The 13,638-nt window shown below is 43.6% G+C and overlaps 1 long non-coding RNA gene across 1 annotated transcript; it reads right to left on the bottom strand.

The window, feature by feature from the left end:
* Positions 1 to 8,157: 8,157 nt before the first annotated feature.
* On the bottom strand, positions 8,158 to 8,584 carry LOC140593475 (uncharacterized). Its single transcript, XR_011993888.1, has 3 exons — positions 8,531 to 8,584; positions 8,342 to 8,452; positions 8,158 to 8,258 (listed from the first exon to the last, which is right to left on the bottom strand). It is a non-coding gene; the product is annotated as an uncharacterized lncRNA (long non-coding RNA).
* Between the last annotated feature and the right edge of the window lie 5,054 nt (positions 8,585 to 13,638).

Genomic DNA, 13,638 nt, shown 5'->3' with positions numbered 1-13,638 from the left:
ACCCTAACCCTAACCCTAACCCTAACCCTAACCCTAACCCTAACCCTAACCCTAACCCTAACCCTAACCCTAACCCTACCCTAACCCTAACCCTAACCCTAACCCTAACCCTAACCCTAACCCTAACCCTAACCCTAACCCTAACCCTAACCCTAACCCTAACCCTAACCCTAACCCTAACCCTAACCCTAACCCTAACCCTAACCCTAACCCTAACCCTAACCCTAACCCTAACCCTAACCCTAACCCTAACCCTAACCCTAACCCTAACCCTAACCCTAACCCTAACCCTAACCCTAACCCTAACCCTAACCCTAACCCTAACCCTAACCTAACCCTAACCCTAACCCTAACCCTAACCCTAACCCTAACCCTAACCCTAACCCTAACCCTAACCCTAACCCTAACCCTAACCCTAACCCTAACCCTAACCCTAACCCTAACCCTAACCCTAACCCTAACCCTAACCCTAACCCTAACCCTAACCCTAACCCTAACCCTAACCCTAACCCTAACCCTAACCCTAACCCTAACCCTAACCCTAACCCTAACCCTAACCCTAACCCTAACCCTAACCCTAACCCTAACCCTAACCCTAACCCTAACCCTAACCCTAACCCTAACCCTAACCCTAACCCTAACCCTAACCCTAACCCTAACCCTAACCCTAACCCTAACCCTAACCCTAACCCTAACCCTAACCCTAACCCTAACCCTAACCCTAACCCTAACCCTAACCCTAACCCTAACCCTAACCCTAACCCTAACCCTAACCCTAACCCTAACCCTAACCCTAACCCTAACCCTAACCCTAACCCTAACCCTAACCCTAACCCTAACCCTAACCCTAACCCTAACCCTAACCCTAACCCTAACCCTAACCCTAACCCTAACCCTAACCCTAACCCTAACCCTAACCCTAACCCTAACCCTAACCCTAACCCTAACCCTAACCCTAACCCTAACCCTAACCCTAACCCTAACCCTAACCCTAACCCTAACCCTAACCCTAACCCTAACCCTAACCCTAACCCTAACCCTAACCCTAACCCTAACCCTAACCCTAACCCTAACCCTAACCCTAACCCTAACCCTAACCCTAACCCTAACCCTAACCCTAACCCTAACCCTAACCCTAACCCTAACCCTAACCCTAACCCTAACCCTAACCCTAACCCTAACCCTAACCCTAACCCTAACCCTAACCCTAACCCTAACCCTAACCCTAACCCTAACCCTAACCCTAACCCTAACCCTAACCCTAACCCTAACCCTAACCCTAACCCTAACCCTAACCCTAACCCTAACCCTAACCCTAACCCTAACCCTAACCCTAACCCTAACCCTAACCCTAACCCTAACCCTAACCCTAACCCTAACCCTAACCCTAACCCTAACCCTAACCCTAACCCTAACCCTAACCCTAACCCTAACCCTAACCCTAACCCTAACCCTAACCCTAACCCTAACCCTAACCCTAACCCTAACCCTAACCCTAACCCTAACCCTAACCCTAACCCTAACCCTAACCCTAACCCTAACCCTAACCCTAACCCTAACCCTAACCCTAACCCTAACCCTAACCCTAACCCTAACCCTAACCCTAACCCTAACCCTAACCCTAACCCTAACCCTAACCCTAACCCTAACCCTAACCCTAACCCTAACCCTAACCCTAACCCTAACCCTAACCCTAACCCTAACCCTAACCCTAACCCTAACCCTAACCCTAACCCTAACCCTAACCCTAACCCTAACCCTAACCCTAACCCTAACCCTAACCCTAACCCTAACCCTAACCCTAACCCTAACCCTAACCCTAACCCTAACCCTAACCCTAACCCTAACCCTAACCCTAACCCTAACCCTAACCCTAACCCTAACCCTAACCCTAACCCTAACCCTAACCCTAACCCTAACCCTAACCCTAACCCTAACCCTAACCCTAACCCTAACCCTAACCCTAACCCTAACCCTAACCCTAACCCTAACCCTAACCCTAACCCTAACCCTAACCCTAACCCTAACCCTAACCCTAACCCTAACCCTAACCCTAACCCTAACCCTAACCCTAACCCTAACCCTAACCCTAACCCTAACCCTAACCCTAACCCTAACCCTAACCCTAACCCTAACCCTAACCCTAACCCTAACCCTAACCCTAACCCTAACCCTAACCCTAACCCTAACCCTAACCCTAACCCTTATCCAATATTCTGACCTTTTATGCCAAACTCACCAAAATAATTTAAAGACAATCAACAATTATATAGACAAGCGTGGATGGGCATTAGAAGGACTACATCCTCTACGCTTCAAAGTAGATCCGGCTGACAGTACTCAGTGGACCAAGGATACGGCCAACCTAACCTTGGAATACTGGTGCCAACAGATAGAGGATTAGCCCATAAACTACAGTAAGGAAGGCGGGGAGTTTTCACCCTGATATAGCTCTAGGACACCTAAAAATAATACTTACCTTTAAAGCTTCATGACTACTAACCAAATAACCTCTTTTGAACCTTTTTTCTAGATGTGCCATTAATCCATTGTATTAAGACTAACGGATAGTTAGAGATAATATGGGGGTTCCTAGAGCCATATAGAGTGTTATGTAGAATTTATGATTTACAATAAATACAGTCCTGGTTTTTCATCAGTTGCAGGAACAGGAGAGGACAATAAAACAAATTTTTAAAAAAAACATTTCCGGTTTTTCATAGTTCTTTTTACATTTCTTTCTTTCTTCTATCCAACCTTACATTACTCACTACACACTGACAATCCTTGACTGTAGACGGTGTTTCCTAATTACCAACCCCTTCCCCTTACTCTGACCCCTAACCTCAAACTCTGGACTTTAGGCCTTTACTCCAGACTCTAGACGGTTATCCCTAACCCTTTACCACACCCTGACCCCTAACCCTAACCCTAGACTTTGGACTACAGGCCCTAACCCTAAAACCACTGACTGTATCCCTAACCTTAACCCCAGACCTTAGACTGTTAGCCCTAACCCTTTACCCTTGACTTCAGACTGTGATCCCTAACCCCAGATTTGGGGCTTCGGTCCCTAACCCATAATTTTGGACTTTTCCCTAACCCCTAACCTCTGGCTTCCCAAACTAAAACAATCAATTTTCAACCCTTTACTGTTTGAATTCTTTACCCTCGCCACAATTCTAACCCTAACCTTCAGTTTTAACCCTAATTGGTAAACCCTCATTTCAAAATCATCTGTAATCTCTCCTCCTATACATATGTGTTTTCTCTCTCTTTCTCTTTTTCTCTCTCTCTCTCTCTCTTTCCCTCTCTCCCCCCTTGTGCTTTCTCTCCATGATTGCAGGAAACTGGACATTTCCAGTGGTCCTAGTTGGTTTAGGTTAGGAAATAATAAAAGTAATTTGGATATTACCTGCCTTCCTTGCTTGAGTTGGTTAACAATATGGAAATAAAGATAACAATTGAGAACATTTGATGGATACAATAACATTTATTTCACCCCTACTGGCTTTATCACCCTTGCGGTCTTCCTGCTGGGTTCCAGTAGCTACAACACAATGTTTTACCTCAAAAAAAGAGAAGGTTACAATAAGCAGAATTGTTTGGAAACTGGTTTAATTAAAGGGTTTTAAACCACAGTGATGAGATACCATACTTACCTGAGAATTCTTTACCATTCTCGCCGTCCTCGCCGTCTCCGTCTCCGTCGCTCCTAAAATAAAAGTATTATACTTACCAGGGATCGCTTCCGCTTCCGCCGACTCCGCCGTCACCGCCGCATCTGTCTGGGACAAGCATATCCCTATCAGGGCTACCTGAAAAATAAAGGGAAAAACGTTAAAAGGAAAAAAGTTCTGAATGTTGCCCGTGCAAAATTAATATCTATGATATTGTATTAAACTGTTTTAACCACAAAAACCTAACCCTAACCCTAACCCTAACCCTAACCCTAACCCTAACCCTAACCCTAACCCTAACCCTAACCCTAACCCTAACCCAGGACACGGCTGCTTAGAGGGACAGAGGAAGGGAAAACAGGCAGGCCTTAAGACCAGTGATCAGGCACTTAGTAGGCCCAGAGATTGTGTGGGCCCGGTCGAGTTGAAGGTATCCGATGGCCAGTGCATTTCAGGTAGCATGGGGGCCTCCAAACCCTTTCCCTAACCACTGCCCTAACCCTAAAGTCCTAACCTAACCCCCAACCCACCTCCGGTCCCTAAACTCAACCCCTACCCAAACCATAACCCTAATCCTAAACTCCAGGCCCTAACCCCAAACCACAATTCCAACCGTATTCCTGCCCTAACCCCAAGTCCACCTCCGGCCCCTAAACTTAACCCTGACCCCCAACCCCTTCCCTAACCCCAAAACACTACAAACCCTAACCCCAAACCACTTCCCTAACCCTAAAACCTAAACTCCAACCCTAGGCCCTGCCCTTACCCACAACCGATCTCCGACCCCTAAACTTAACCCTTTCCCCAAACCACATATCCTACCCTCAGTCCTTACCTATCCCCCATTCTCTACCCCTACCACAATTTCCAAACCCTTACCCCAATCCTCAGCCCTAACCCCAAAATAACCCCCATGTCTAACCTTCTCATACCCCTAACCCTGACCCTAACCCTAACCCTAACCCTAACCCTAACCCTGACCCTAACCCTAACCCTAACCCTAACCCTAACCCTGACCCCTAACCCTAACCCTAACCCTAACCCTAACCCTAACCCTAACCCCTAACCCTAACCCTAACCCTAACCCTGACCCTAACCCTAACCCTAACCCTAACCCTAACCCTAACCCTAACCCCTAACCCTAACCCTAACCCTAACCCTAACCCTAACCCTAACCCTAACCCTAATTAGACCCCGAGCCAGGAAATAAACATTTATTTCCCGAACAACATTGAAGATCAATGCAATGTTGTAAAATTTCAATGCATTGCTGCCGGGTAAATGTTTCCAGGTTAGGCCCCTGCACTTTACCCTGAGGGCGCTGTAACACAATTTATTGATGGTTCATGAAATAATTATTGATTATCAGAACTACAACATTGAAGACCATGAAAGCATTATTTACTATCTGGAAATAAATTAAATGCCATGAAAGCATTGTTTAATATCTGAAACGTTATATATTATCTATCAGAAATTAAACATTGTAAATCTGGGTAGGGTTATGCCCATATCGGAAATTAAACCGTGCAAATCTGGTTGTCCATGAGAGCATTATTATCTGAAAAGTACTATGTTCTGTTCACGAATTAAACGTTGCAAATCTGGGTAGGGTTATGCCCATATCGGAAATTAAACCGTGCAAATCTGGGTAGGGTTAGGGTTACGGTTATGCCCATATCGGAAATTAAACCGTGCAAATCTGGGTAGGGTTAGGGTTAGGGTTATGCCCATATCGGAAATTAAACCGTGCAAATCTGGGTAGGGTTAGGGTTAGGGTTATGCCCATATCGGAAATTAAACCGTGCAAATCTGGTTGTCCATGAAAGCATTATTTATTATCAGAAAAGTACTATGTTCAGTTCACAAATTAAACGTTGCAAATCTGGGTAGGGTTATGCCCATATCGGAAATTAAACCGTGCAAATCTGGTTGTCCATGAGAGCATTATTATCTGAAAAGTACTATGTTCTGTTCACGAATTAAACGTTGCAAATCTGGGTAGGGTTATGCCCATATCGGAAATTAAACCGTGCAAATCTGGGTAGGGTTAGGGTTATGCCCATATCGGAAATTAAACCGTGCAAATCTGGGTAGGGTTAGGGTTATGCGCATATCGGAAATTAAACCGTGCAAATCTGGGTAGGGTTAGGGTTATGCCCATGTCGGAAATTAAACCGTGCAAATCTGGGTAGGGTTACGGTTATGCCCATATCGGAAATTAAACCGTGCAAATCTGGGTAGGGTTAGGGTTAAGGTTATGCGCATATCGGAAATTAAACCGTGCAAATCTGGGTAGGGTTAGGGTTAGGGTTATGCCCATATCGGAAATTAAACCGTGCAAATCTGGTTGTCCATGAAAGCATTATTTATTATCAGAAAAGTACTATGTTCAGTTCACAAATTAAACGTTGCAAATCTGGGTAGGGTTATGCCAATATCGGAAATTAAACCGTGCAAATCTGGTTGTCCATGAGAGCATTATTATCTGAAAAGTACTATGTTCTGTTCACGAATTAAACGTTGCAAATCTGGGTAGGGTTATGCCCATATCGGAAATTAAACCGTGCAAATCTGGGTAGGGTTACGGTTATGCCCATATCGGAAATTAAACCGTGCAAATCTGGGTACGGTTAGGGTTATGCGCATATCGGAAATTAAACCGTGCAAATCTGGGTAGGGTTAGGGTTATGCCCATGTCGGAAATTAAACCGTGCAAATCTGGGTAGGGTTACGGTTATGCCCATATCGGAAATTAAACCGTGCAAATCTGGGTAGGGTTAGGGTTAAGGTTATGCGCATATCGGAAATTAAACCGTGCAAATCTGGGTAGGGTTAGGGTTAGGGTTATGCCCATATCGGAAATTAAACCGTGCAAATCTGGTTGTCCATGAAAGCATTATTTATTATCAGAAAAGTACTATGTTCAGTTCACAAATTAAACGTTGCAAATCTGGGTAGGGTTATGCCCATATCGGAAATTAAACCGTGCAAATCTGGTTGTCCATGAGAGCATTATTATCTGAAAAGTACTATGTTCTGTTCACGAATTAAACGTTGCAAATCTGGGTAGGGTTATGCCCATATCGGAAATTAAACCGTGCAAATCTGGGTAGGGTTAGGGTTATGCCCATATCGGAAATTAAACCGTGCAAATCTGGGTAGGGTTAGGGTTATGCGCATATCGGAAATTAAACCGTGCAAATCTGGGTAGGGTTAGGGTTATGCCCATGTCGGAAATTAAACCGTGCAAATCTGGGTAGGGTTACGGTTATGCCCATATCGGAAATTAAACCGTGCAAATCTGGGTAGGGTTAGGGTTAAGGTTATGCGCATATCGGAAATTAAACCGTGCAAATCTGGGTAGGGTTAGGGTTAGGGTTATGCCCATATCGGAAATTAAACCGTGCAAATCTGGTTGTCCATGAAAGCATTATTTATTATCAGAAAAGTACTATGTTCAGTTCACAAATTAAACGTTGCAAATCTGGGTAGGGTTATGCCCATATCGGAAATTAAACCGTGCAAATCTGGTTGTCCATGAGAGCATTATTATCTGAAAAGTACTATGTTCTGTTCACGAATTAAACGTTGCAAATCTGGGTAGGGTTATGCCCATATCGGAAATTAAACCGTGCAAATCTGGGTAGGGTTAGGGTTATGCCCATATCGGAAATTAAACCGTGCAAATCTGGGTAGGGTTAGGGTTATGCGCATATCGGAAATTAAACCGTGCAAATCTGGGTAGGGTTAGGGTTATGCCCATGTCGGAAATTAAACCGTGCAAATCTGGGTAGGGTTACGGTTATGCCCATATCGGAAATTAAACCGTGCAAATCTGGGTAGGGTTAGGGTTAAGGTTATGCGCATATCGGAAATTAAACCGTGCAAATCTGGGTAGGGTTAGGGTTAGGGTTATGCCCATATCGGAAATTAAACCGTGCAAATCTGGTTGTCCATGAAAGCATTATTTATTATCTGAAAAGTACTATGTTAAGGTTCACAAATTAAACGTTGCAAATCTGGGTAGGGTTATGCCCATATCGGAAATTAAACCATGCAAATCTGGTTGTCCATGAAAGTATTATTTAATATTTGAAAACAATAACTAATTGACATGATTGGTTACCTAACCACATTAATATTAATACTTAGCAAAACCATAATTAACAACTGTGATAAATCATTAATTTCAAATGTTTGTCACATCTGCACTCATGAGACGTTGCAGATTGACTTATATAGTTTATGCTTGGAAAATTATTTAGAGAAAAAAATCTCACAAACACAGATTGCAGCAAACACTTTTATTTAAACAAAATGACAAATAATAAACGAGCAGTGACTTAGGCATCTTTTGTCTTCACCATCTCATCTACATCTCTGCAATAAAGAAAGGCACAAACAAATAGCCCATGAGTAACAAGTCAGAACAGCGATAAGTAAAATAATGTTTGCAAGATAAATGATGACTTACTCTTTTATCTGATTGATCATTAACAACAGATTGTCTACAGTAAGGTTGAGCTCTGTACAAATCACACTGAGCCGGGGACAGGAGTATAATATTTCTTTAACCTAGAGAGAGAGAGAAAGTTATCAGTGGTCATTATTTCTAATTTAAAAAAAAAATAAATTAAATCAGATGACAGCATGCTTACAGATTCAATCTGCGTTGCGTTTTTGAAAGATGGACCGAACATGTGAATCACCTCCTCCTTCACCATTTCGAATCTCTCGATCACAGCAACCAAATCAGCCCATGGATGTGGCTGAAAACAGACATATCTTTAATGACGACAGACGTTTATATAGCATGGCAATTTAGAAAATGAGGCCCAATGTCTCACCCTGCTTAAACTGCTGCTTCTCCGAGGTGGATGGGGAGTCTCTGCTCGCTGTGACTAGAACAACAAAACAAATATATATCTATGTATATATGTTTTAATTAAAAATCAACATGATAGTTAAGCAGAAGATTAATCTGAAACTCAGTAAGGCACACACCTCGTCCTCTTCTTCCTCACATTTATCCAGTTTGCTATCTTTGGCCGAACCTTCCGCTCCACTGCTTTGGGGCGTCGCCTTAATATCTGTCATAAATAAGTACATAAAAACACTGTTTAATGTCTGAAAGTTTAGAAATCCACGAAAACACTGTTTATCATCAGAAACTATAGAAATCCATGAAAACACTGTTTAATATCAGAAAGTATAGAAGTCCACGAAAACACTGTTTATCATCAGAAACTATAGAAATCCATGAAAACACTGTTTATTATCAGAAACTTTAGAAATCCACGAAAACACTGTTTATTATCAGAAAGTTTAGAAATCCATGAAAACACTGTTTATTATCAGAAACTTTAGAAATCCACGAAAACACTGTTTATTATCAGAACGTTTAGAAATCCATGAAAACACTGTTTATTATCAGAAACTTTAGAAATCCACAAAAACACTGTTTACTATCTGAAAACATATAAGTATACTTTCTGATATTAAACAGTGCTTTTGTGGACTTGTATAGTTTCTGATATTAAACAGTGTTTTCGTGGACTTCTATACTTTCTGATATTAAACAGTGTTTTTGTGGACTATTATAGTTTCTGATATTAAACAGTGTTTTTGTGGACTTCGATACTTTCTGAATTTAAACAGTGTTTTTCTGGACTTCTATACTTTCTGATATTAAACAGTGTTTTTCTGGACTTCTGTACTTTCTGATATTAAACAGTGTTTTCGTGGACTTGTAAAGTTTCTGATATTAAACGCTGTTTAGGTGGACTTGTTTAATATCAGAAACTAAACTAGTTCATAAAAACACTGTATAAAATCTGTACCGCATTACCGTCTAATTAAAGCCTTATTTTAAGAAGTTTGCCAAACAGGTTCTGTAAAGTATGTGGTCATAAGTCTTTGTACAGTTGTTTACAAATATATCTAAGTAATGCGTGCCAAGTTTCAGACCGCTAACTCATACGGTTATGTAGTCACGACCTCTCAGCTTCATTTTAAGCAAAGTAAAAGTTATGTAAATAAGTTAAACTGTGACTTACCTGTGTCCATGTCCCCAGAAGCTGTAATAATCCCCGCAGGCGCTGGCAACTTTCCCCCAGTGTGCTTCTCCAAGCGGCGAGGATCATCTGCCATTGCCTGCTCTTCTTGTGCTGGCTCATGAGAAATGAGCCTATCACATGACCAGGTTGCTATGACAACTCCCTCCGCTTAGCCATGACCGAGAGTAACCTTTAGCTCTGTGACGCCCTTAACATTTTCAGATAGTTAACAGTGTTTTCGTGGATGTTTAAGTTCATGAGAACAACATTTAACATCTGTAAAAATCCACGAAAGCACATGACGCTGGGGCCGCGACTCTAGTGCGCCCCCTACTACTAGGGCAAGTACTGCCCCCAGGGGTGAAAAGAGCGATATATGTAAGTTCAGAAAAGCACTGTGACTACAAGGCCACCCCTCCCCCCACCGTCTTCTCAGTAAACGTTACAATGTTGCAATTTGCGCCTGTCGGGTTGGGGCTGGTAGGCTGTTTTTAAGTCTGAGACCGATAATATGCACAGAATGCAATTCGGGAATAATATGTTTAACACGATTAAATGATTAAAATATAATGATTTGTAAGTCGTAAGCTTATTAAGTTTTGCACACTTGTTCATATATATATCTAGGTTAAGCATGCCAAATTTCAGACCTCTAGCTCGTACGGTTTGGCCGTGATGCCACCCTCAGCTCATTTTGAGGCCTAGTGTTTCACGCCCTCATTGGTTTATATTGCCTACTGTGGCAATTTTAAAAGGTCGCTGCGGCTCTGCGGTAGGTGCCGCGCTCATGAAACTGTGCACGGTCATTGATAGGCCTATCTAGTTTGTGCGTGCCAAATTTCAGACCTCTAGGTCACATGGTTAAGCCGTGGGAGCCCCTGAGAGCCCCTGAGGCCATATCATGCTTTTCCGAACCGCACAGTGCTTTCGCGAAGGTCACGGAAAACTCACCAAAGGTCAAGCCGCTTTTTCTAGTAGAAGATCTGCTAATTAAGGGGAGATCTATACGGCGAATTAAAGGGCGGACTCTCTAGTTTTAGATACACTTTGAATGATGTTCATAGGCCACTCCTACCCGAAGTTATTGGCCGTGAAGTGACAGGTGGGTGCCTCCATTGACTTAACATTGCCGACGTCATTGATTATGAGGGCCAATGAAATCTCTTCCCTGAGGTGTACAGTGATGTAACTGGGCACACTTGTTTGTACACATGCCTAGTTCACGCCTGCCAAATTTCAGACCTCTAGCTCGTACGGTTTGGCCGTGACGCCCCCCTAAGCTTATTTTGAGGCCTAGTCTTCCACGTCCTCATTGGTTTATATTGCCTACCGTAGCAAACTTCAGAGGCCGCTGCGGCTCTGCGGTAGGCGCTGCGTTCGTGAAACTGTGCACAGTCATTGATACACCTGCCTAGTTTATGCATGCCACATTTCAGTCCCCTAGGTCACATGGGTAGGCCGTGAGGCCCCCTGAGGCCATATCATGCTTTTCCGAACCGCACAGTGCTTTCGCGAAAGTCACAGAAAACTGACCAAAAGTTAAGCTGCTTGTTCTAGTCGAAAATCTACTAATTAAGGGGAAATCAACATAGGGAATTAAAGGGCAGACTGTCTAGTTTTGGGAACACTTTGAATGACGTTCCTAGGCCACTACTACCTGAAGTTATTGGCCGTGAAGTGACAGGTGGGGTGCCTCCATTGACTTAACATTGCCGACGTCACTGACTTTGACGGTCTATAAAAAACGTCCTGTGAGGTCTACATCGATGAAACCTTACAGGTGTGTTTGTCAATGTCCCATGTGTGTGCAGTAAAAAATCTAGGCCTCTGGGTCACACGGCCTAGGCCGCAGATACCTTTATGTACTTTGCGGCCTAGTGCTGAGGTCTAGACTGCTGATTCTCCAGTATGTGATATAGACCTCCCTTGTGCTCCACAGTGCCAAATCTCACGCTCCTAGCTCAAACGGGCCGGCCGTGAGACCACCAGACACTAAACGGTTAATAAAAACTGTCCCGTGTGGTCTAGACCTCCAAAATTCTGGTCACTGGTGCAGACCACCCTCCCCCATCAGCGTTCCAAATTTCAGACCTCTACCTCTAACCAAACTGCAGTTATGGTCATTTTTCTAACGACGTCCCCTCCGAGCTTCGGCAGCCTTTCGACATGGGGTAGAGGTTCTAGACCCTTACCCCCATCTTTTGGCCCAGGTGAGGCGAAATATGAAATTGTGCTCTGCCGTACGTAGGGGGCATAATTCTAACGGACATGTATGGCGGGACTTTGCGCCGCCGACGTCCGGTGTCGGGAGAGCTCTGACCTGTCCTCCTACGTCGCTCCTCCGCCAAGATATCCGCTAATTGGCTCTAACATGGAGAGCGCCCAGACGGTGCAGAGTTGGCCTCTTTGATGTCGGGAAACCCCTTCTACGGGCGTGATGGGGGCATAATTTTAATGGACGTGTATGGCGGGCCTTCTTTGGAGGGACTCGTAGTTTCCGGTGAACTTTGACCCGTCGTCCTTCGTCGCTGCTCCGTGGAGCCGTTCCCTAATTGACGTTAATTGAAAAATTAATAATCCAGAAATGCATCGTGTAAATCATGAAAACGAGATTGTGCCTTACAATTTAGATTAAAGGACGCGCCGCTTCTAAATGAAGGAGGCATAATTTTAATGGACATACATTGATGTAATTTAAGGGGAGATCGTCTAGTCTCAGGAAAACTTTCAACTGTCGTCATAGCTTCTACGGTCGTGCAGTTATGCCCTTTGAGGCCTACACTTCATGAACAGCCTTTTGTTGACGCTGCCTACGTCAGCGACTTTGAGAGGCCGCTGCGGGCCTTTGGTGAGGGCCACAGTCATAAAACTTGGCATGATTATTCATATATTTACATAGTTTATATATGCCTAATTTCAGACCTCTATCCGATAAGGTTATGCCGTGGCTGCCCTCGATGTCACTTTGAGGCCTAAAGTAAGATGTCGCCATTGACTGTCCGACAGAGCATCGTTTAATATCAGTAAACCATCAAAGACCATGAAAGCATTAAAGGCCATAAATGCACCATGACTCTGGGGCTGTGACTCTAGTGCGCCCCCCTACTACTAGGGCAGGTACTGCCCCCAGGGGTGAAAAGTGCGATATATGTAAGTTCAGAAAAGCACTGTGACTACAAGGCCACCCCTCCCCCCACCGTCATCTGTGAGGCCCCGCCCACGTTGGCTCAGTAAATGCTACAATGTTGCAATTTGCACCTGTCGGGTTAGAGCTGGCAGGCTAAGTCTCTAAGTCTGAGACCGATAATATGCACAGAATGCAATTCAGGAATGATATGTTTAACATGATTAAATGATTAAAATGTAATGATGTGTAAGTCATAAGCTAATTAAACTTTGCACAATTGTTCATATATATATCTAGGTTAAGCATGCCAAATTTCACAACACTAGCTAATACGGTTAAGCCGTCACGCCCCCTCTTGGTACTTTTAAGCCAACACTAAATGCTGTTCCATTAAGTTGAATGGCCTAACTTAGCAATTTCTAAGGCCCACTGTAGCTTTGTGGTAAATGCTGCGCTAACCAAACTTGGCACGGTGATTGATACTCCCACCTAGTTTACGCATTATGCACTTTGAGGCCTACACTTCATAAACAGCCTTTTGTTGACAATACCTACGTCAGCAACTTTAAGAGGCCACTGGAGGCCTTTGGTAAGGACCACAGTCATAAAACTTGGCATGATTATTTATATATTTACATAGCTTATATATACTTAATGTCAGACCTACAGCCAATAAGGTTATGCTGTGGCTGCCCTCAATGTCACTTTGAGGCCTAAAGTAAGATGTCGCCATTGACTGTCTGACAAAGCATTGTTTAATATCAGTAAATCA

This window comes from Paramormyrops kingsleyae, chromosome 11, assembly GCF_048594095.1.
Source record: "Paramormyrops kingsleyae isolate MSU_618 chromosome 11, PKINGS_0.4, whole genome shotgun sequence".
NCBI classification, from domain to species: Eukaryota; Metazoa; Chordata; class Actinopteri; order Osteoglossiformes; family Mormyridae; genus Paramormyrops; species Paramormyrops kingsleyae.
Note: the sequence above shows the minus strand (reverse complement) of the source record. Positions and strands in the feature narration are given on the sequence as shown.